Consider the following 21,392-nt stretch of genomic DNA (forward strand, 5'->3'; position numbering starts at 1 on the left):
TTAAAGTAATAGAGGTCCAGGCACTCCTTGGTTCAAGACCGGTACTTTATTAGGAACAGCTACGTTTTGACCCCAAAAGGTCTTTGTCAAGCCTGACAAAGACCTTTTGGGGTTGAAACGTTGCTGTTCCTAATAAAGTACCGGTCTTGAACCAAGGAGTGCCTGGACCTCTATTACTTTATTAATTTTTGGAAATCTGGTGTTTGATTCCGGTTCAGCAAGCACCCTGGCTCAGATTTATGGGAGTGAGTGCAGTTCCACACACACTACTAACTGGCCAAATTGTGTGAAAAGAAGTAAAAACATACATACCAAAATAATGTAATTTGTAATGCTTGAAATTCTCAGGCTGTGTATTATTTATTAAATAATACTGAATTGTAAACTCCAAGCAGTGTGTTCAGTAGTTAACCTTTGCAACAGTTGATCTATTATTTGCTGTTATTAGTTTGTCTCTTATTTGTTGTCGTCCTGTGATGTAATTCCAGTAAAATACAAGTTTAGCAGGCTAAGATTGCCACAAGGCATATGTATGTATATGTGTTTGTAGTATCAGTTGGTTAATTACACGTAGCTAAGATACTGTCATCACTGTACTGACCAGGTGCAGGAATGTAAGAACTGGAATTACGCGTCCCTCTCCTTTGTATCAGATGAGCCACGTGGTTAGACCGGATGGATGAGTTTAGACTCTATTCATTAAATAGGTTAAGGGTATGTGTGGGTGTAGTTAATTGTGGGAGGAGCTACAGTGCTATATAAGGAATGTACTCTATGTATTCAGTACTCAGACTTTGCTGTATTTTGGTGACGCTAGTCCCTCTGAGTCCCGATCGGTGATCCAATAAAGAATCTCTTCCTTCCTGAAGAAACCTGTGTCCATCTCTCTGTGCTTGGCTTCCGTCAGTTTCTCCGGTATCATTTGGTGCATTGGCCGGGAAGCTCATCGTTCAACGGTAGCTGAGAGGCAGAGGCGTGAGACGGTCTATCTTTGCCCACGTTCTCTACGGCTGCACCCCTGAACTTCTGCGTGGACCTCCCTTCGTCTCGGCGCCACTGGTCTGTTGTCCAGGAGATCATCGGCCTCTACGTGAGAAGTGCTGGGGTGTCCCCGTCGATGAGTGTGAACTCAGGTTCAGGAACGAGGAGGTAAGATAACTGCTGTTTTAGACGGCAGGACCCGCTAGGGGTATACCGATTGTGCGGTAGGCCCAAAGGGGTTTTTGAATCTGTATCTGCCCCCTCTGTCGGAGGGAAGGAGCGAAGGCGCACCGCTCGATCGAACGCTCTTTAGTCAGACCGTTTGATTTGGTTAGTCAGGCGGGGTCCTGGTGTAAATAGCCCTAGCCGGACACCGGTGTCTTGTCTAGACTAGCGTTCTAGGGTGTATATTACGTTCGCTAGGTCGGAGGGACCGGGAGACTAAGCGGCGCCTGTGTAAATTCGGTTCGCTAGTTCTCATCCTATCTGGGCTAAGTGGGAAGGCGTGTAAATTTGGAACCCACTAGACTTTTGATAGTACGACTAAGAGGCGCCTGTGTAAATTCGGATCTCTAGCTCGTTGTATAGTGCGACTAAGAGGCGCCTGTGTAAATTCGGTTCTCTAGCTCGCTATGTATATGTGGTGATTGGGCAGTGTGGCTAACCAAAACGGGTGTATATAGTTTTAGGTAGTCCATTCAAGGTACTGGCCAATAGTTTAGTTGGGAATTGTAAATGTGTTAATGATTGTTTAGTAAAGTGTATATCTTGTTAGATAGCGCGAGCTCAGCCGTCTAGCGAGAGTGTTAATAGTGTGTTGCTGTAATATAGTGCACGGTACCATAACCCTGTATATTTACTGACACTGTATAATAAGTACTAATCATTGTCGTCCATTGCATGTTTAACACCATAACCACTAATAATTGTATTGTGACCTTAACTTGTGCTTTGACCTATGCTAACCGTACTGTAACCGCTATTTGTAAAAGACGATGTTACTGGGGTGTGTTATAGACGGGTAATTCGTATATAGAGAATTATAGCGTGGGTGACTGTGTAGTTACGCCAAAGGGCATAATATTGATTATATAGTGACTGGTGTAGCAGCTGTGTGTGTATGGGAATTCCCTGAGTGTTTATTGTTATTGTGTACGTTTCACTTGGTAACCATACCACGTGGTGCTGTTGCCAGAGGAAACGGGTGTGACTGTTGAATAGTACGCGTGTATAGTAATCGTTGTCGACGACGTTCCACTGTTAAATATGGGTGCGTCGCAGTCAACGATTCCGGATCCCTTAGGATGTATGGTTAAGAATTTTAAAAAGGGATTCAAAGTTTGTGATTTTGGGGTTAAGATGTCCCCTGTACGTTTGGTCACTTTGTGCACTAGGGAGTGGCCTACTTTGGTTGCGGCATGGCCGCCACGTGGCAGTTTGGATCCAACTCTGGTACAGCGCTTACACGTGGCTGTATCAGGTAGGCCTGAACTTTACGGCCAGTTTCCTTATATTGATTGTTGGAGACAGGCCGTAAATGACTCGCCAAAATGGCTCCGGACATGCCACGAGGAACAGTGTCGCCTCATGGTAGCTAGGACTTGTTCGTCCACTAGGGCTGGTGTTAGGCCCATTTTGGACACGCCCCCTGAGTCCGAGATCCCTTTGCCGCCCCCTTACTTTCCGGTAAGAGGAAGTGACGCAAATACAGGAAGTCCTGTAACCCTTCCCTCATTACCCTCATCCACTTCCGCTTCCTCCTCCAGTACAGGATCCACCCCCCCTCATACTAAATCTCCCCTTCCGGAACCAGAACCCACCCCCATTAGAAACGAATATCCTGATTTGGCGCCACTTCAGACTTCCGGTCAAGCTTCATCTAGCTCGGCCCGAAGTGTTCTATTCACTACCTTTTCCCAAAACCAACCTCCCACATCCCCATACCCTATATCTCCCCGACCGGAACCCATGACTGACGCTTCCCTACGTAGCCCCATCCAAACCCGACAGTTGACTGGTGCCCAACAATTAAAGCACTATCAGATGCCTCTTCGCTTAAATCCCGGGTCAGCTTATATCGATGCCGCAGGTCAAATGGCACACGCTGACCCTGTCTTCGTATATGTCCCTTTCACCACTACCGACCTTTTAAACTGGAAGACCCATAATTCCTCGTATACTGAGAAACCACAAGCCATGACTGATCTGTTCACCTCAATAGTACAGACACATAATCCGACATGGGCTGATTGCCAGCAGTTATTAATGACTTTATTTAACAATGAGGAAAGGACAAGAATAAATCAAGCAGCCATTAAAGCATTAGAGGATAGAGCCCGTGCTTTGAACCAAGCTAATCCAGCAGCATGGGCCGCAACACATTATCCCAACACTGATCCCGATTGGAACGTAAATGGTGCTGATATGGTTCAACTCAGAGCCTATAGAGACGCTATAATTGCTGGCATGAAAGCCGGAGGAAAGAAAGCCATTAACATGTCGAAGACAGTTGAGGTGATCCAGAAAAGCGATGAAGCGCCCAGTGTCTTTTATGACCGATTATTGGAGGCGTACCGCTTGTACACCCCCTTTAATCCGGAAGATGCAGACAATTCCCGAATGGTTAACTCCGCCTTTGTCAGCCAAGCTTACGGAGATATTAAGCGCAAGCTACAAAAGTTAGAAGGGTTTGCAGGTATGTCAATCTCCCAACTAATGGAGGTAGCTAATAAGGTCTATATGAATAGGGAAACAGAAAGCAAGAAAGAGGAGGAGCGCAAGATGCGTAAAAAGGCTGATATGCTAGCGGTAGCGATCGCAGGCGTAGATAAACGGGGCCCAGATAGAGGCAATAATAGATGGAGTAGGGAGCCTTTGAGTAGGGATCAGTGTGCGTATTGCAAGGAAGAAGGGCATTGGAGGAACGAATGTCCGCAAAGAGAGCAGTACGAGAGAGACCAACCCAGGGCAGGCTACGGAAACTTTAGAGGCAGAGCGAGAGGTAGAGGAGGTCCCGGAGGGAGTAATGGTTATAGAGGGAGTAATGGGAACAGAGGAAGTGTTAGGGAAGACAGGTATATTCCAGCAGCGCAAAGGTCTCGCGATAGAGAAGGTAGGGACTTTGTAGGATTGGCTGACACGGTCATGGAGGACTATTGATACCGACCGGGCTCCATCCCCCTTGGTCGAGCGGAGCCTATGGTCGATGTATCAATAGGGGGGAAAAGGAGTGCGTTCATGATCGACACTGGTGCTGAACATTCAGTGGTGACTAATCTAGTTGCTCCTCCATCTGGAAGGACTATTACTGTGATAGGAGCAACTGGAAGAAGTGCTGAAAGACCGGTTCTTAAAAGTCGACTCTGTACATTGGGAGGCCACGTAGTAAAACACCAATTCCTTTATATGCCTGAATGTCCAGTCCAATTGCTGGGACGTGATATGCTATCCAAATTACAAGCGCAGATTACGTTCCTACCAGATGGAACAACATCTTTAAAGTTTAATGGACCTTCAGGTATTATGACTTTATCCGTACCAAAGGAAGAAGAGTGGCGACTTTATACAGTGTTGACTAGCCAAAACCCTAGGAGTGATGAGACATTGTTTAACATACCAGGAGTTTGGGCAGAGAACAACCCACCAGGACTGGCCCGCAATATTCCACCAATAAAAATTGAACTGAAACATGGGGTTTATCCAGTGAGCCTAAGACAATATCACATTCCGCAGAAGGCTAAGAAGAACATCCAATCCTATCTGGATAAGTTCATACGGTATGGTATCCTAAAATTCTGTACTTCCCCCTGGAACACCCCATTGCTGCCTGTTCAAAAGCCCGGCACAGATGAGTATCGACCTGTGCAGGACTTAAGAGCAGTCAATGATGCGGTTGTTAGCATACATCCAGTTGTACCCAATCCATATAACCTGCTTGCTTTAATTCCGGGCGGGGCTACTTACTTCACAGTTTTAGACCTCAAAGATGCCTTCTTTTGCCTCCGAATTGCCGCAGAAAGTCAATGTATTTTCGCTTTCCAATGGGAGAACGCTGTAACGGGCTCAAAACGCCAAATGACTTGGACAAGACTGCCCCAAGGGTTTAAAAATTCACCTACCCTATTTGGTTCAGCCCTAAGTCAAGATCTATTGGATTTCGAGTCCATCCCAGGAGAGTGTGTATTGTTACAATATGTAGATGACTTGTTGATAGCAGCAGTTACAAAAGAAATCTGTCAGCAAGCAACGCACGATCTACTACACATTCTCTGGAAGGCAGGATACAAGGTGTCTAGAAAGAAGGCTCAGTTGTGTTTGCCAACTGTCAAGTATCTAGGATTCCATATCTCTGAAGGTCAAAGAATTATGGGGCCAGAGAGAAAAGAGGCTGTCTGCCAAATACCAATACCCAAGAATAGAAGACAAGTGCGAGAATTCTTGGGGGCAGCAGGCTTCTGTAGGATATGGATTCCCAGCTATGCGATACTGGCAAAACCTCTGTACGCAGCTATCAAAGGTACAGAGCACGACCCCTTCCTATGGACCCAAGAACAGCAAACGGCATTTGAAGATGTGAAGAAGGCTTTGATGAGTGCCCCAGCATTAGGTCTACCTGATCACACACGACCATTCTACCTGTATGTACACGAGCAAAGAAGAATGGCTGTGGGAGTATTGACACAGTACTTGGGATCATGGCAAAGACCTGTTGCCTACATGTCTAAACAATTGGATGCAGTGGCCAGCGGACTTCCACCTTGTCTAAGAGCCGTAGCTGCAGCCGCCCTGCTAGTAGCTGAAGCCGATAAACTCACTCTGGGTCAAGAACTTTATGTACGAGTCCCACATGCAGTACAGACGTTGTTGGATTACAAAGGAAATCATTGGTTTAGTAATAGCCGTATGACCAAGTATCAAGCAATGTTGTGTGAAAACCCAAGAGTGCATTTAGAGACTGTAAACACCTTAAATCCAGCTACCCTTTTGCCACAACCTACTGAAAGTCAACATGATTGTTTGGAAGTAATGGATGAAGTATTCTCAAGTAGACCAGATCTTCGTGATTTTCCCATCCAGAACCCCGATGTTCAATATTACACCGACGGCAGTAGTTATGTGAAAGAAGGGATCCGCTATGCAGGATATGCAGTGACAACAATAGACAAGGTGATAGAAGCTCGGCCACTGGCGAAAGGAACATCAGCACAAAAGGCAGAATTAATAGCACTAACACGAGCGTTACAATTGGCTGAAGGTTTAAGAGTAAATATCTATACGGACTCTAAGTATGCGTTTTTAACCACTCATGCCCACGGAGCTTTGTATAAAGAAAGAGGACTACTGAATTCAGAAGGCAAAGAAATCAAGTACGCAGCTGAAATCCTACAACTATTGGAAGCAGTGTGGGAGCCGAAAGAAGTCGGTATCATACATTGTCGAGCGCATCTGAGAGGAGATGGTGATGTAACCAAGGGAAATCGGATGGCAGATAGTGCAGCTAAGCGTGCTGCTGAATCAGGAAGACAGGAGTATGTAGGGCATATAGCTGCTCTTATACCAACTCCACTGTCCCAATGGACTCCAGTTTATACAGCTCAAGAAGAGGAGTGGTTAAAGACTGAACCGGGAAAGTATCTGGAGAACAAGTGGTATCAGCTAGAAGATGGAAGAATAGTTATACCAGCATCGCTAGCGGTAGAAATTGTCCAAAATTATCACAACGGGACACATTCTGGGAGAGACAGTACTGAAGAATCTCTTAGAAAACATTTCTACATACCAAGATTGTCCAACTTGACTCAGGCCATTGTACGCAGATGTGTAACGTGTGCTAAGAATAATGCAAGACAAGGACCAGTAAAGCCACCAGGAGTTCAGTTTATGGGGGGACTCCCCATGTCCGATCTACAAATAGACTTTACAGTGATGCCTAAATCGGGTGGACATCGTTACCTGCTGGTAATTGTGTGCACCTATTCAGGCTGGGTAGAAGCATGTCCTACTCGTACAGAGAAAGCAGGAGAAGTTGTGAGATTCCTGCTACGAGAAATAATACCCCGATATGGACTACCCTGTTCTATAGGATCGGACAATGGTCCAGCTTTTGTTCACCAGTGCCTACAACAACTGACTCATATGCTTGGTATAAAGTGGAGGCTTCATACTGCATATAGACCCCAGAGTTCTGGTAAGGTAGAGAGAATGAATAGAACTATAAAGAACCAGTTGGCTAAAATGTGTCAGGAAACCCAACTTAAGTGGAACGTTCTCTTACCTATAGCCTTATTGCGAATCCGCAGTACCCCTACCAGAAGGATGGGCCTCTCTCCTTTTGAAATCATGTATGGGCGACCACCTCCCGTACTTGGTAACTTAAGGGGGGACTTGAGTCAGTTGGGAGAAGGAATTACCCGGCAGCAGGTTGTAGAGTTGGGTAAGACTATGGAGGAGGTACAGAAATGGGTACAAGATAGATTACCTGTGAATATTTATCCCCCTGTTCATAGTTATCATCCAGGAGATCAAGTGTGGATTAAAGAGTGGAATAATGTACCGTTAGGGCCCAAGTGGAGAGGTCCTTATGTTGTTCTTTTGTCTACCCCTACAGCAATAAAAGTAGCAGAAGTGACTCCGTGGATACATCACTCCAGGGTTAAACCAGCAGCAGTCGATTCTTGGCAAGTTACAGCAGATCCAGAGAATCCCTGCAAGATCCGGTTAAAACGCACTACTCAGTCGGAGTAACGAGGAATTATTGTGGATTACAAATTTTATTGTTACAGGTGTGAGTGAGAAGGCCATAATAAAGCCTGTCCGCTTACCATCACATAGTGTATAAGCCAGGAAAGTCTCGAAGGGACACCTGTGAAGATGAGCAGAACTCCATTCCCTGCAGCCCCTCACATCCTGGAAGCTGAGGCGCCATCGCACGGACGAAGACTGAGGATGACGGCGAAAGATGTGCTTTTGATAGTGTTTATTTATATGTGTTTTTATATTCAGGAAGGTAGAGGTACCGACACTCCTAGCTGTGAGGTATGCATTAAGACTACGAGAACAGGTAACCATATTTCCCAAACCCTAATTTGGCATTCACAATACGAGTGTAAAGGAGATGTATCGAGATGTAGATACTTAAATATAGATTATAGTGTGTGCCATTTAGGAGTAGGAGAACCTAAGTGCTTCAGTCCGGAGTATCAACCTCGTACAATTTGGTTGACTCTCAGGAATGGAGATCCTCAGGGGACCCTAATTAATAAAACGGTGTTAGAATCCGTACATTCTTCGGGTGTTCTGCTATTTGATGCGTGTAAAGCGATATCGAGTGGTAGAAAGCCGTGGAATGTATGTGGGGATCTTAGATGGGAGAGGACGTATGGGTCTAACGATAAATATATTTGTCCCAGTAGCAAAAATAAATATGTAAGTCCTAGATGCCCAAATAGAGATTATAACTTTTGCCCATATTGGTCTTGTGTGGGGTGGGCAACTTGGGGACAGACAGTAGACAAAGACATGATAGTGACTAAGTTGCCGACTAGCCCTTATTGTAAGTCTATGGAATGCAACCCAGTCCATATACTCATTAATAACCCCGACAAGTTCTTAGATAAGTATGGAAATTTATTTGGGTTTCAAATATACGGGACGGGTTTAGATCCTGGGACATTATTGTTTATAGGAATAGAGACTGATACGGTATCCTCCCAGACTCATCAAGTATACCATTCCTTTTACGAAGAGATGAGTATAGATAATAAGATCCCCCATAATGCTAAAAACCTGTTCATTGATCTAGCTGAAAGTATTGCCGGTAGTCTTAATGTTACCAACTGCTATGTGTGTGGAGGTACTAACATGGGAGACCAATGGCCTTGGGAAGCAAAGGAGGTAATGTCCGGTTCTGAGGCAGTTGACCAATTAATATCTACACAAGCCGATTATCATATGAGTGTTAGAGGTAAATCTGAGTGGAGATTAAAGACCTCCATCATAGGTTATGTTTGCATAGCAAGGAAAGGAATAATGTATAATACTTCTGTAGGAGAATTAACTTGTCTAGGGCAAAAAGCTTATGATGATGATACAAAGAATACAACTTGGTGGTCGGCTTCAAATGTCTCAGAACCATCTAACCCGTTTGCTAGATATGCCAATTTAAAGGATGTGTGGTTTGATCTATCCATCACATCTATTTGGAGAGCCCCAGCAAATTTGTACTGGATCTGTGGTAAGAAAGCCTATTCGGAGCTGCCACAGGACTGGGAAGGGGCATGTGTGTTGGGTATGCTCAAACCATCCTTCTTCTTGTTACCGATTGAAACAGGTGAGACTTTAGGTGTTAAAGTGTATGATGTGAATCATAGGAAGAAAAGGGGACCCATAGAGATAGGCGCCTGGGAAGATGATGAATGGCCTCCCCAGCGTATCATAGATTATTATGGGCCAGCCACGTGGGCTGAGGATGGTACCTTTGGTTATAGAACCCCTATTTATATGCTCAACCGTATTATAAGATTACAGGCGGTGGTTGAGATTATCACAAATGAGACATCACAAGCGCTCAATCTTCTAGCGAAGCATAACACCAGGATGAGGACAGCAGTCTACCAAAACAGATTAGCCTTGGATTACCTTTTGGCAGTAGAGGGAGGTGTATGTGGGAAGTTTAACCTAAGTAATTGCTGTCTTCAAATAGATGACGAAGGGCAAGCAATAGCTGAGCTTACTAGCCATATGGTTAAACTAGCGCATGTGCCTACTCAGGTATGGAAAGGGTACAATCCAAGTAGTTGGTTTGGTAGCTGGTATGAGTGGTTTGGAGGGCTTAAGGCAGTGGTAGGTGGAGTCCTACTGATTTTACTGTTGTGTCTACTCCTACCGTGTCTTATACCCTTAGTAGTTAGGTCTGTGCAAAGCCTGATAGGAAGTATAGCAGAGAGGAAGGCTGCTGCACAGATAATGGCGATATATAAGTATAAGGCTCTAGATCAGGGAGAACCAATGCAAGAAGATGAATGTTGAAGATTCACATCATAAGATAAGTCTGGTCTGGTTCATGGTAACCTGAGGTATATGCAAACCAAGGTTAAGTGATGCCTCAAGTAATTGTGAAATATCAGAGGCATCAAAGGGGGGAATGTGATGTAATTCCAGTAAAATACAAGTTTAGCAGGCTAAGATTGCCACAAGGCATATGTATGTATATGTGTTTGTAGTATCAGTTGGTTAATTACACGTAGCTAAGATACTGTCATCACTGTACTGACCAGGTGCAGGAATGTAAGAACTGGAATTACGCGTCCCTCTCCTTTGTATCAGATGAGCCACGTGGTTAGACCGGATGGATGAGTTTAGACTCTATTCATTAAATAGGTTAAGGGTATGTGTGGGTGTAGTTAATTGTGGGAGGAGCTACAGTGCTATATAAGGAATGTACTCTATGTATTCAGTACTCAGACTTTGCTGTATTTTGGTGACGCTAGTCCCTCTGAGTCCCGATCGGTGATCCAATAAAGAATCTCTTCCTTCCTGAAGAAACCTGTGTCCATCTCTCTGTGCTTGGCTTCCGTCAGTTTCTCCGGTATCAGTCCCACTACGTTAAAATTGTAAAGCGCTGTGGGATATGATGGAGCTGTATAAATCAAAACAAAAACACTTTTTCTAAGTAGTACAGTGAATTTTTTGGGGGTGATATTTTCCTTCAAATTAATTCTTATGAAGAGAAAATGACAAAAAAATGTAATGCCTTGCGCAGGTGTCATGTACAACACAGAAAATAAAGTGTCTGCTTGCATGTGGCCAGCCTGTTGCCTCAGCATTGTATATTTGTAAAATAATGAAACCAGACAAATTCACTTTCCTATTCATACTGTGAGCATCTCTGTGAATGCTGAGGAGAAGCAGTGAGCGCTGTCTATTGATTTCTTGTGGCCCATGAAGCCTTGTTAGTATAATAATTTGTGCACTACTACGGAGAGATACACATATTTATGACATACTAAAACAGACAGATGGTGTAGACAGCCTTCCTTGTAAAGCTTGCAATCTAAATTGGAAATGAGAACGGATACACAAGAAATAAATGATCAGTGCTATTTGGAGACAGGTGGCAGACGATCTGTGTCGGAAATCAAGAGACCCAGGGAAGAATTTTGTAAGAGTTTCTCTGTTTTAACATAAATACACTGAACAACAGTTTTGTTTTTGCCCCCATTTTTCATGAGCTGAACTCAAAGATCTAAGACTTTTTCTATGTACACAAAAGGCCTATTTCTCTCAAATATTGTTCACAAATCTGTCTTGATCGGTCTAAATCTGTACAGTAAAACTGCACATTTTAGAGTGTCCTTTTATTGTGGCCAGCCTGGCCAGCCTAAGGCACACCTGTGCAATAATCATGCTGTCTAATCAGCATCTTGAAATGCCACACCTGTGAGGTGGATGGATTATCGTCAAAGGAGAAGTGCTCACTAACACAGATTTGAGAAAAATAGGCCTTTTGTGTACATAGGAAAAAAAAAGTCTTAGAAATTTGAGTTTAGATAAGAAAAATGGGGACAAAAACAAAAGTGTTGCGTTTATCATTTTGCTCAGTGTACAAAACTGATAAAGCAATATCATAATGAAGTCTGAAAGAGACAGAAAACAAAATAATTTTTATCACTAGGATGAACAAAGCACTGACAGCAAGTTCTTACTATCTCTACTTGTTAACACTGCTTGCATGCATTCCACTCTGACTCATCTGATGTCACCAGTACACGAAATTCATATGATGTCACTGATCCATTAAATTAGGTCAACAAAGGAAATGCTTCCAGCATACAGGTCAGTGACTGCATACTTGTAAGTTAAAACAGAAATATACACATATATATACACATATATACATATTTATTTATTTATTTTTAGAGAGAGAGAGAGAGAGAGAGAGAGAGAGAGAGAGAGAGAGAGAGAGAGAGAGAGAGAGAGAGAGAGAGAGACTACCACTTTCAAATGGGATACACGGTGGTAGATATTTTTAAACTTTGATTTACTCCTCTAATGCTAGCTAGGCAGCACGACAAGGAATGCCAAAGTAAATTTACATAGAAATTGAAAAGCAAGGTAAAAAAAAAAACTTGCATTAAATCAGAACTTTCAGTGGAACCCCCAGCCCCATGACCTAGTTTTATTTTCTAGAGAGACTGGCTTGATGCTAGTTCAGGGAGGTTTTGTTTTCCCCATGATCCTGCTGTATCGTTGTTTCCCAGTTTAAGTGTGCAGGTCTGCCAAACTGTCAATACGCTTTGTAACAGCAACATAAACTGATAATAGAGTGCGAACATTCAGACAAAAGACAATCCCCAGAGATAGCAAGATTTCCTTCGCATCTATAGGTGTTTCATTCAGATGAAACCACTAAGAGGCAGAGACTTGCACCTGCTGGAGTCATTGCTACTGTTCAGTCGTGGAAAGGATGTGTACAACAAAATAAAAAGGATAATCTAAACTTAACAATACCCTGCTGGCAGCAGGCAAATATATGAAAGCAATGGCTGCTCCCAGGACTAATGGTGGAAGGTTCGACAAACCACAAGGAACAAGTGGTGACGATTAAGGTGTCCACTGAATAAACAAACATCTGTGAACATGTTAAAAACAAACGTGGATAAAATGTTTTTCTTCTGCATTTCTCATTGTAATTAGGATATTGCGAAATGTTTTTTTGACAAATACATCAGAGAACAGCCGACTTATGGCTTGAAGCAAGTTTTATCTACTAAAAATAAGTAAGAGAAAAAAAAACACTGTTGAAGTTTAGATAGAAAAATACTGGTTTTATTTTTCTTTAAAAGAAATTACAATAAATAAAATAATTTAACCTAAGTAACACTCCAACAAGTGTTCTGTATGTATAGATTATTAGAAAAAAAACAAAACCCTAATCCTGTAGCAAGATGTTCTCTTTGCATCAGTTTTGTTCAGCTCTTGAAAAGTCCTCGCTTTTAAAGGAATACTATAGGTTCAGGAACATAAACATGCATTCCTGACAGTATAGTGTGAAAAAACAGCCCTATGGCCCCCCCCCTGACCTCCTCTTGCCTCCCTAAATACAGTAAACTATTACTTGTATTCAAGTGTGCAGCTGCTGCCTCTGCCCCTGACCTGCCTGCTATCTGCTGCCCTGGCCAATAAGCATGTCCTCATAGACTTCCATTGCATTAATGCATATCTATGACAAATGTTCAGTGCATGCAGAGGGCAGAGACACTGAATGTCACACTGACCCAGGAAGCACCGCTAGTACCTATCCGAGGAGTGGCCAGTGGAGTTATTCCTAAGCTGTAATGTAAACAATGCATTTTCTCAGTGTTTACTTCAAAAAGCCTTAAGCGAATGATTATACTCACCAGAACAAATACAATAGGCTGTAGTTGTTCTGGTGACCATAGTGTCCCTTTAAAGGACCACTATAGTGCCAGGAAAACAAACTCGTTTTCCTGGCACTACATAGTCCTTAGGTCCCCGCCCACCCTCATGGCCCCCCTCCCGCTGGGCTGAAGGGGTTAAATACCCTTCAGCCACTTAGCTTTCTCCAGCGCCGGGCTCCCTCGGCGCTGGTGACCTCTCCTCCCCCTCTGATGTTGGCTCCCGAGTGGAGCCGAATGCGCATGCGCGGTCAGAGCCGCGTGCGCATGAAAAACGCCCATAGGAAAGCATTACTCAATGCTTTCCTATGGATGTCAGCATCTTCTAACGGATTTCACAGTGAGAACCGCGGAAGCAGCCTCTAGTGGCTGCCAATGAGACAACCACTAGAGGCTGGATTAACCCTGCAGTGTAAACATAGCAGTTTCTTTGAAACTGCTACGTTTTCAGCTGCAGGGTTAAAACTAGAGGGACCTGGCACCCAGACCACTTCATTGAGCTGTAGTGGTCTGGGTGCCTATAGTGGTCCTTTAAGGATCCCTTTGGTCAATCCAATATGTCTCATAGAGAAGCACTGTGTTCCTACAGCGCATGGGCTGCATTAGCCTAGCTCCGTCTATAGAATGCTCTTCATAGAGAATCACTGAAACTGTTTTGATGGGGTATATGTTTTTTAGAGTGATGAACAGTTTCCTCTCCCCTTTTATAAAAGCAAAGCAGTAGGAAAAAAAAATCAAAAATAAAAGACACACAAGAATCAGGGGTGAAGATAACTCAATGAGCAAAAACACAGATTACAGGATTTCATTGTTAAGAAGTGAGGGAAGCAATTTAATAAAGGTAGTAATACAATTATAGATGTTTTGATTGGCTTACCTCTGAACTCTAATGATTGGTTTTCCACAAAATTCACTCATTAATATAGAGTCATGATGTATGCCAGTCAAACAATATTCTAGAATATTCTTTCTTCAAATGACCAAACGTACTGGAAAATATACCTTGCAAGAAAAAAAAAAAAACATACGGTCATCAAAATATACAAATGTAACTAGAGTTTAAAATATCAACTCGCAATAAATGAAACACACAACCAAGTTACAACAGCACAAGTCGTAACAAGCCAATTACAAGAAGAAATGCTTAATGTGAATAAAAGAAGTTAGTAAAGACTATGCAAATAATCACTAGTTCTCTACTTGCCTGACTAAAACTCCCATCATCCTCAAACCTTCAGATAGGACAGAATAGAACATTGGTAAATTTTCCTGTACAATTTAACCTGAGCTATAAAAATGGCAAATGTCTGCTGCAAGTAGTGCAAAATCAGATTGTATATTGCTTGCCAAATTTCTAGCAAAATTATAGATCAAAATATATATCATAGATTGCGTCCAACTTACATTGGAATGTGCATTGACTTGGTGCACGCATATCTGGTAATGTACACATTTCTTAGAAAACAAACAGAGAACTCCAAAGGTAAATACAATCTTCAGGATGAGCATAAAACAAATACATTGTCAGTAAAACACAATCATGACAACTCATAAATAGCTTTAAAACTTGAAACACAGCAAACCGAATTCACCTTAATATGTAGACTTATGTATTTTAATTTTTAGATAAAAACATTTGAAATATTTAAAAACAAAGTATCCTTTGACAGATCATGCTGGCAGTTATACACATAATAGATATAGTATGCATATATCCTAATGTCTGTTACACCCCACCTCCTATAGAATGTAAGGTCGTTTGAGCAGGGTACTCTTCAACCTATCGTTTTTTCTTGTAATTGTCTTATTTATAGTTAAATTCCCCCTCTCATAATATTATAAAGCGCTACGGAATCTGTTGGCGCTATAGAAATGGCAATAATATTAATAATAATATTAATAATATTAATAATATTGAGTACATTAAGATACCTCACATCTTGATCAAACCTGACAATGTTGTGACATAGTGGTCAATTGTGTCTACAAGAGCAGCTCAATACATGTACCTAAATTTATACATGGTTAAAGTGGCAGAAATCGTGTAATCTAAGGCCAACCCAACACTTCCAATTTCAGTTTGACAGTACAGACATCAAGCAACTGTCCTCAGGCCGCACAGCATGAGCACATCTGCAATATTACTCTGCAGCAAGGGCTTCAGCGGTGTTATCTAAAAGATCCTGTAGGTTGGGGGCCGACCAGTCAGGCCCGTTCAGTTCTTCAGCAAGTGTAACCTGCAACCGCTTTTCCTAGAAGGGCCCACCCATTATGGGCATTACCAGTGGCGCAATTCATGTCACTGGTGACACCCTTCTATCAGGTCTGTGCACTACATCCTGCTCTAACAAGTTCCAATGTAAAATAAAACTACCATGAAATGTTGTAAACCAAAACCAAAGGGGAGCCTTAAAATGGAAGAAAATAGACTATACAGCTTTGCGTCTCATGAAAAAAAAACCAACAAAAAAACATATGCACTCTGTGATTTAGCTTTTGATGCTTATCCAATTATAAACATCAGCCCTGCCTACCTACTTTTCTCTAGAATTAGTGGATTTTGCAAGGTGCTGTGAAGAAGAGATCCCTTGGTCATTGAGCTTCACTGTTACAGCTGATACAAGACATTCCACAACAGCTGGAGGATTTACCTTTCAGCCAACTCAGATTTAGAGCATTTCCATGTCATCTACTGAGCACATGATAGTTTTAGCTATACTGTTAATAGCCACCTAAAATGCATTCGCTCATGAATTCACAGACAGGTCGCTCATATTGTAGAATGCCTCACTTGAGGAGATGCTCTAATGACCCTCAAGGTAAAACCTATCCAATAAAGAAACATTTCATATGTTCAATGACACCTCTACTCCCATAGAGACTAAAAGTCTGTGAATGATTAATCAGGAAGAGTTTTACAAGGGTTTTAAAAAGTTTTTTTTTTTGATGAGCAGCCTTCAGCTTAACATGAAGTAGCGAGGGCATAATTCAGAGTTACTGGACCAATAATACGTCATGCAAGCAGTTATTTTTTAATACTTATCATGACTGTAGTTTGACATATATTGCTTGATCTAACATTTGTTGACATTTCAGTTCAAATGGCACGGTCATAACAAACATGGCTGAGTTCTGCTAATGGATGACTCTCTCTCTTAAAAGGAGTGCTCCTAATCTAATCTCCGTTCCTTACCTGTATAAAAGACACCTGTCCACAGAAGGAATCAATACGATTCCAAACTCTCAACCGTGGCCAAGACCAAAGAGCTGTCCAAGGATGTCGAGGACAAGATTGTAGACCTAACACAAGGCTGGAATGGGCTACAAGACCATCGCCAAGCAGCTTGGTGAGAAGGTGACAACAGTTGGTGTGATTATTCGCAAATGGAAGAAACACAAAATAACTGTCACCCTCGGTCTGGTTCTCCATGCAAGATCTTACCTCGTAGAGGTTAAATGATCATGAGAACGGTAAGGAATCAGCCCAGAACTACACAGGAGGATCTCGTTAATGATCTCAAGGCAGATGGGACCATAGTCACCAAGAAAACAATTGGTAACACTATGCCATGGACTAAAATCCTGCAGCGCCCGCAAGGTCCCCCTGCTAAAGAAAGCACATGTACAGGCCCATCTGAAGTTTCCCAATGAACATCTGAATTATTCAGATGTGAAAGTGTTGTGGTCAGATGAGACCAAATTAGAGCGCTTTGGCATCAACTCAACTCGCTGTGTTTGGAAGAGGAGGAATGCTGCCTATGACCCCAAGAACACCATCCCCACCATCAAACATGGACGTGGAAACATTATGCTTTTTCTTCTTAGGGGGCAGGACAACTGCACCACATCAAAGGCACGATGGATAGGGCCATGTACCGTAAAATCTTGGGTGAGAACCTCCTTCCCTGAGCCAGGGCATTGAAAAAGGGTCATGGATGGGTAGTCCAGCATGATAATGACCCAAAAAACACAGCCAAGGCAACAAAGGAGTGGCGCAAGAAGAAGCACGTTAGGGTTCTGGAGTGGCCTAGCCAGTCTCCAGACCTTAATCCCATACAAAATCTTTGGAGGGAGCTGAAGGTTCGAGTTGCCAAATGTAAGCCTTCAAACCTTAATGATTTGGAGAGCATCTGCAAAGAGGAGTGGGACAAAATCCCTCCTGAGATGTGTGCAAACCTGGTGGCCAACTACAAACGTCTGACCTCTGTGATTGCCAACAAGGGTTTTGCCACCAAGTACTAAGTCGAAAGGGTCAAACACTTATTTCACTCATTGACATGCAAATCAATTAACTTTTTTGACATGCGTTTTTATGGATTTTTTTTGTTATTCTGTCTCTCACTGTTAAAAATACACCTACCATTAAAATTATAAACTGATAATTTCTTTGTCAGTGGGCAAACGTTCAAAATCAGCAGGGGATCAAATACTTTTTTCCCCTCACTGTATCTTCCAGTTTCATACTAAGGTGATTTATGCTAAATAACAGTCTATCTGCATTATAATAGGAATTTCAAGCATCACTTATTCCATGTACTAAACATACACTGAGAAGCAAAAGATATCTACAAGAACTAGATGTTTTTAACACTTTGGGGAAGAAACCACACAAATTATGTCACACCGGTAATTTACAGATATAGACAGCCAAGCTACACACATTGCAAGATTTTTATTTATTTTTTACGCTTTCACAAGCAGAAACAGATGTTGAGATGCTGAGTGTTAGTCTTGCACAACTCTTACATGTAAGGATGAACACAGCGTGTCTTCATCAGAGGAGCCATTTCATTGAAATCAGATGTGCAGGCTTTGTCTTTACAAACAAGTGACTAATCCACATACCTGGGTATTTAACAAATGAGCTGACCCCAAGACTAGTCAAAATATGAACCTTTTAATTGATTGTTACAAAGATTCTCAGTAGCAACTTGCCCATTGGGGGGTGAGTGTTAACAAATGGAGAGAAAAATGTAGTCTACATGGAAAAACTTCATTTGTCAGAGCATAAAGTAACAGACTAGGTTGGAGATGGCTTACTTCATTACTCCAGATGTGTCTGACACGCACAATCTATGATGCGCAATACGGTGAGTATAGGCTCCAAAAATCTGGGGAGCAATAACTATTTTAAAATGTCAAAACATTTTTAAACTTCCCTGAATGCTCAGTTTGTTTAATATAGAATTTCTTATCTCCTGCACTGTAACCTGCAGTAGCATTCTGTGTGTGATGAAACTTCAATTAACAGAGCGGGAGATAAAAACTTTTAAAGAAAACACACTGTGGTGCCACATCTGATTAAAATAAACAAAAACAAAAAAATCATGTAGGCTGTCTGAGTCAGAGCTAGGGAAGATGTGGCTAGGGCTGCATAAACAGAAACAACATTTATTGAACTCCATAATGGCAGAGAATCGAGAAGTGAAACTGCAGGGGCATGTTCCATATACTAAAACTACTTTATTAAGCTAAAGTTGTTTTGGTGCTTAGAGTATCTCTTTAAGACAGGAAATTAACTCAAAGACCAGCAAATATAGAACTGCTATATAGCCTTTATACATGTAATTTTGGTCTGTAGGCTAATCCTATTTTCATTAGCTTACTAAAAGAACACGTCTGCCACATGTTTGGAGATGGCATGCTCTCTATAGCTATTTAGTGAATAAACACAACAAGGCCAACTACCTAATAGAAATAGCAGGTGTTTGTGGTTTGTAATTGCAAATGTAAATGTATGTTCTCTGCAGACCTTAATATGAAATTAATTTATTTAATGCATAATTATATATTCTACAAAAGGATTTGAGAGTTCGGAAGCGGTCTGGCATGCACTTCCACAAGATCAAAGAGCACCGAGTAAAGTTGTTATAGCTGTCAAACGTTGCTTATTAGCTATAATTTGTGTTTACTGCCAGAGGGAAAACACCACAAATGCTGCGGTGGAGTTTTCTAAATTCACAAAACTAATCTTTAAGATTCACTGGAAGACTTCTAAAAAAAAAAAATGAAGCCCTGGAGGTTTTGTGGTTACAATGATAATGGGTATCAGACAGGTCATAATGTACTAATTAGCTACATTAGGTCTTGCACAATGTTGGCTTTTTATTACATGAGCATACACAGAAGTCTATATTTATATCCAGCCAGCTATGATTGCCACATAGCAAGGAAACACAAATGTATACACTTTGTAATGAAAGCTGTGGTTTGTTGCAAGGAGACAGGGCTGATTACTAAGGGATTTTATCTACAGTCGGTAAAAAATCACCAACGGCTATAGTCGAAGTTTGACTATTTTAGCTTGAATTTTGTCATTTGAATTTCAGTTTGTAACAGTACAGATTTTATGGAAACAGAGCCCTTCCAGAGAATGTTTTTCCAATTTGGCTATTTTTACTAAAACAGAGGTGTTTGTACACTAAACCCTGATGTATGGGTAATTGAATTAAGGGCAAAGTAGCTAATCTGAAAACATTTCTCAACTGCGCTAAAGTCACAGTTTGGCTGGTTTAGTCTGAGTTTAATCTACACCCCCGACTACTCTAGTCAATTCTCCACAAACTGTTTAATGAAAAACATCGCAAATGAACATACACTTAACACTTACCCGTATTAGACATTCAGAAACGTATCTTGGTACATATTACTTCGGTTAAATAAATGACATAAAAATGCAGTGTCAAAATTGCATTTGGAAAACAAATTTAGGTTTTATTCAAGGTATTAAAACGAAGAAGTATGTGTGCATATTGTATATACTAGATTATCAGCAGCAGCAGCAGCTATATAGTGCCAACATATTACTCAGCACTTTACAATTAAAAAAAAAATGGATGAATGTGACACACAAAATACTGACAAAGACAAGAGATGAAGAAGACCCTGCTCAAACAAGCTTACAATCTATTAGTACTGTAAACATTATCTAGAAATTATAGTACCATCTTGTCAGATGAAGCTTTGTTGTGTATCCAAATAATGTTTTGGTTAACTATAGGCTATGAGCTGCATTTATACATTTTCTTCCCCTCTAAAGCTTATCTGCTTGTACACCCGGGATTGGCTCATCAACATAGTATTATTATGTTATTATTTATATAGCGCCAACAAATTCCGCAGCGCTTTACAATGGGTGGCCGAACAGACATATAGTTGTAACCAGACAAGTTGGACACACAGGAACAGAGGGGTTGAGGGCCAATGAGCTTACAAGCTAGAGGGAGTGGGGTAAAGTGACACAAAAGGTAAGGATAGTATTAGACTAATGACAGTTGCAAGAGAGGAATTTTTAAGAGAAGTGGGTTTTTAATGATTTTTTAAGGAGTAGAGACTGGGTGAGCATCTAAACCAAGGCTTCAATAAAATTAGACCTGATCATCAATATTGGGATTAACCAGTTCCCAATAAGCCATTTATTGGTATAGAATAGATTGATTAAACCGTTAATTATAGGTTTGAATATTGAAACTAATATATATATACTTTTACATATGCTAATTATTACCAGCCTGTTGGCAACACAAGCAGCTTACAAGTCAACCAATCAGGGCGCTTTGAACTTTGAAAGCATAGTAATTTCTTTATAAAGACTTTCCACCTTGCAAGCTCATTCGGAGAGGAGCCGTCGCAGTCCACTTGGATTTCATTGTGATTTTTGCAATACAGCATAGAAACATAGAAGCATAGAATGTGACGGCAGATAAGAACCATTCGGCCCATCTAGTCTGCCCAGTTTTCTAAATACTTTCATTAGTCTCTGGCCTTATCTTATAGTTAGGATAGCCTTATGCCTATCCCACGCATGCTAAAACTCCTTTACTGTGTTAACCTCAACCACTTCAGCTGGAAGGCTATTCCATGCATCCACTACCCTCTCAGTAAAGTAATACTTCCTGATATTATTTTTAAACCTTTGTCCCTCTAATTTAAGACTATGTCCTCTTTTTGTGGTAGTTTGTCTTCTTTTAAATATAGTCTCCTCCTTTACTGTGT

General features: G+C 41.6%; 1 long non-coding RNA gene across 2 annotated transcripts in view; it reads right to left on the bottom strand.

Annotated features, from left to right (window-relative positions):
* The window catches only part of LOC134607846 (uncharacterized), a 125,899-nt gene that overhangs the window by 48,879 nt on the left and 55,628 nt on the right, over positions 1–21,392 (bottom strand). Inside the window, exon 2 of one of the 2 annotated variants that reach the window (XR_010090698.1) lies at positions 14,275–14,399. This is a non-coding gene — a long non-coding RNA (uncharacterized LOC134607846). The remainder of the gene's footprint in view (positions 1–14,274; positions 14,400–21,392) is intronic. The other variant, XR_010090697.1, reaches the window with a different exon arrangement.

The sequence above is a fragment of the Pelobates fuscus genome, chromosome 4 (genome assembly GCF_036172605.1).
Source record: "Pelobates fuscus isolate aPelFus1 chromosome 4, aPelFus1.pri, whole genome shotgun sequence".
NCBI classification, from domain to species: domain Eukaryota; kingdom Metazoa; phylum Chordata; class Amphibia; order Anura; family Pelobatidae; genus Pelobates; species Pelobates fuscus.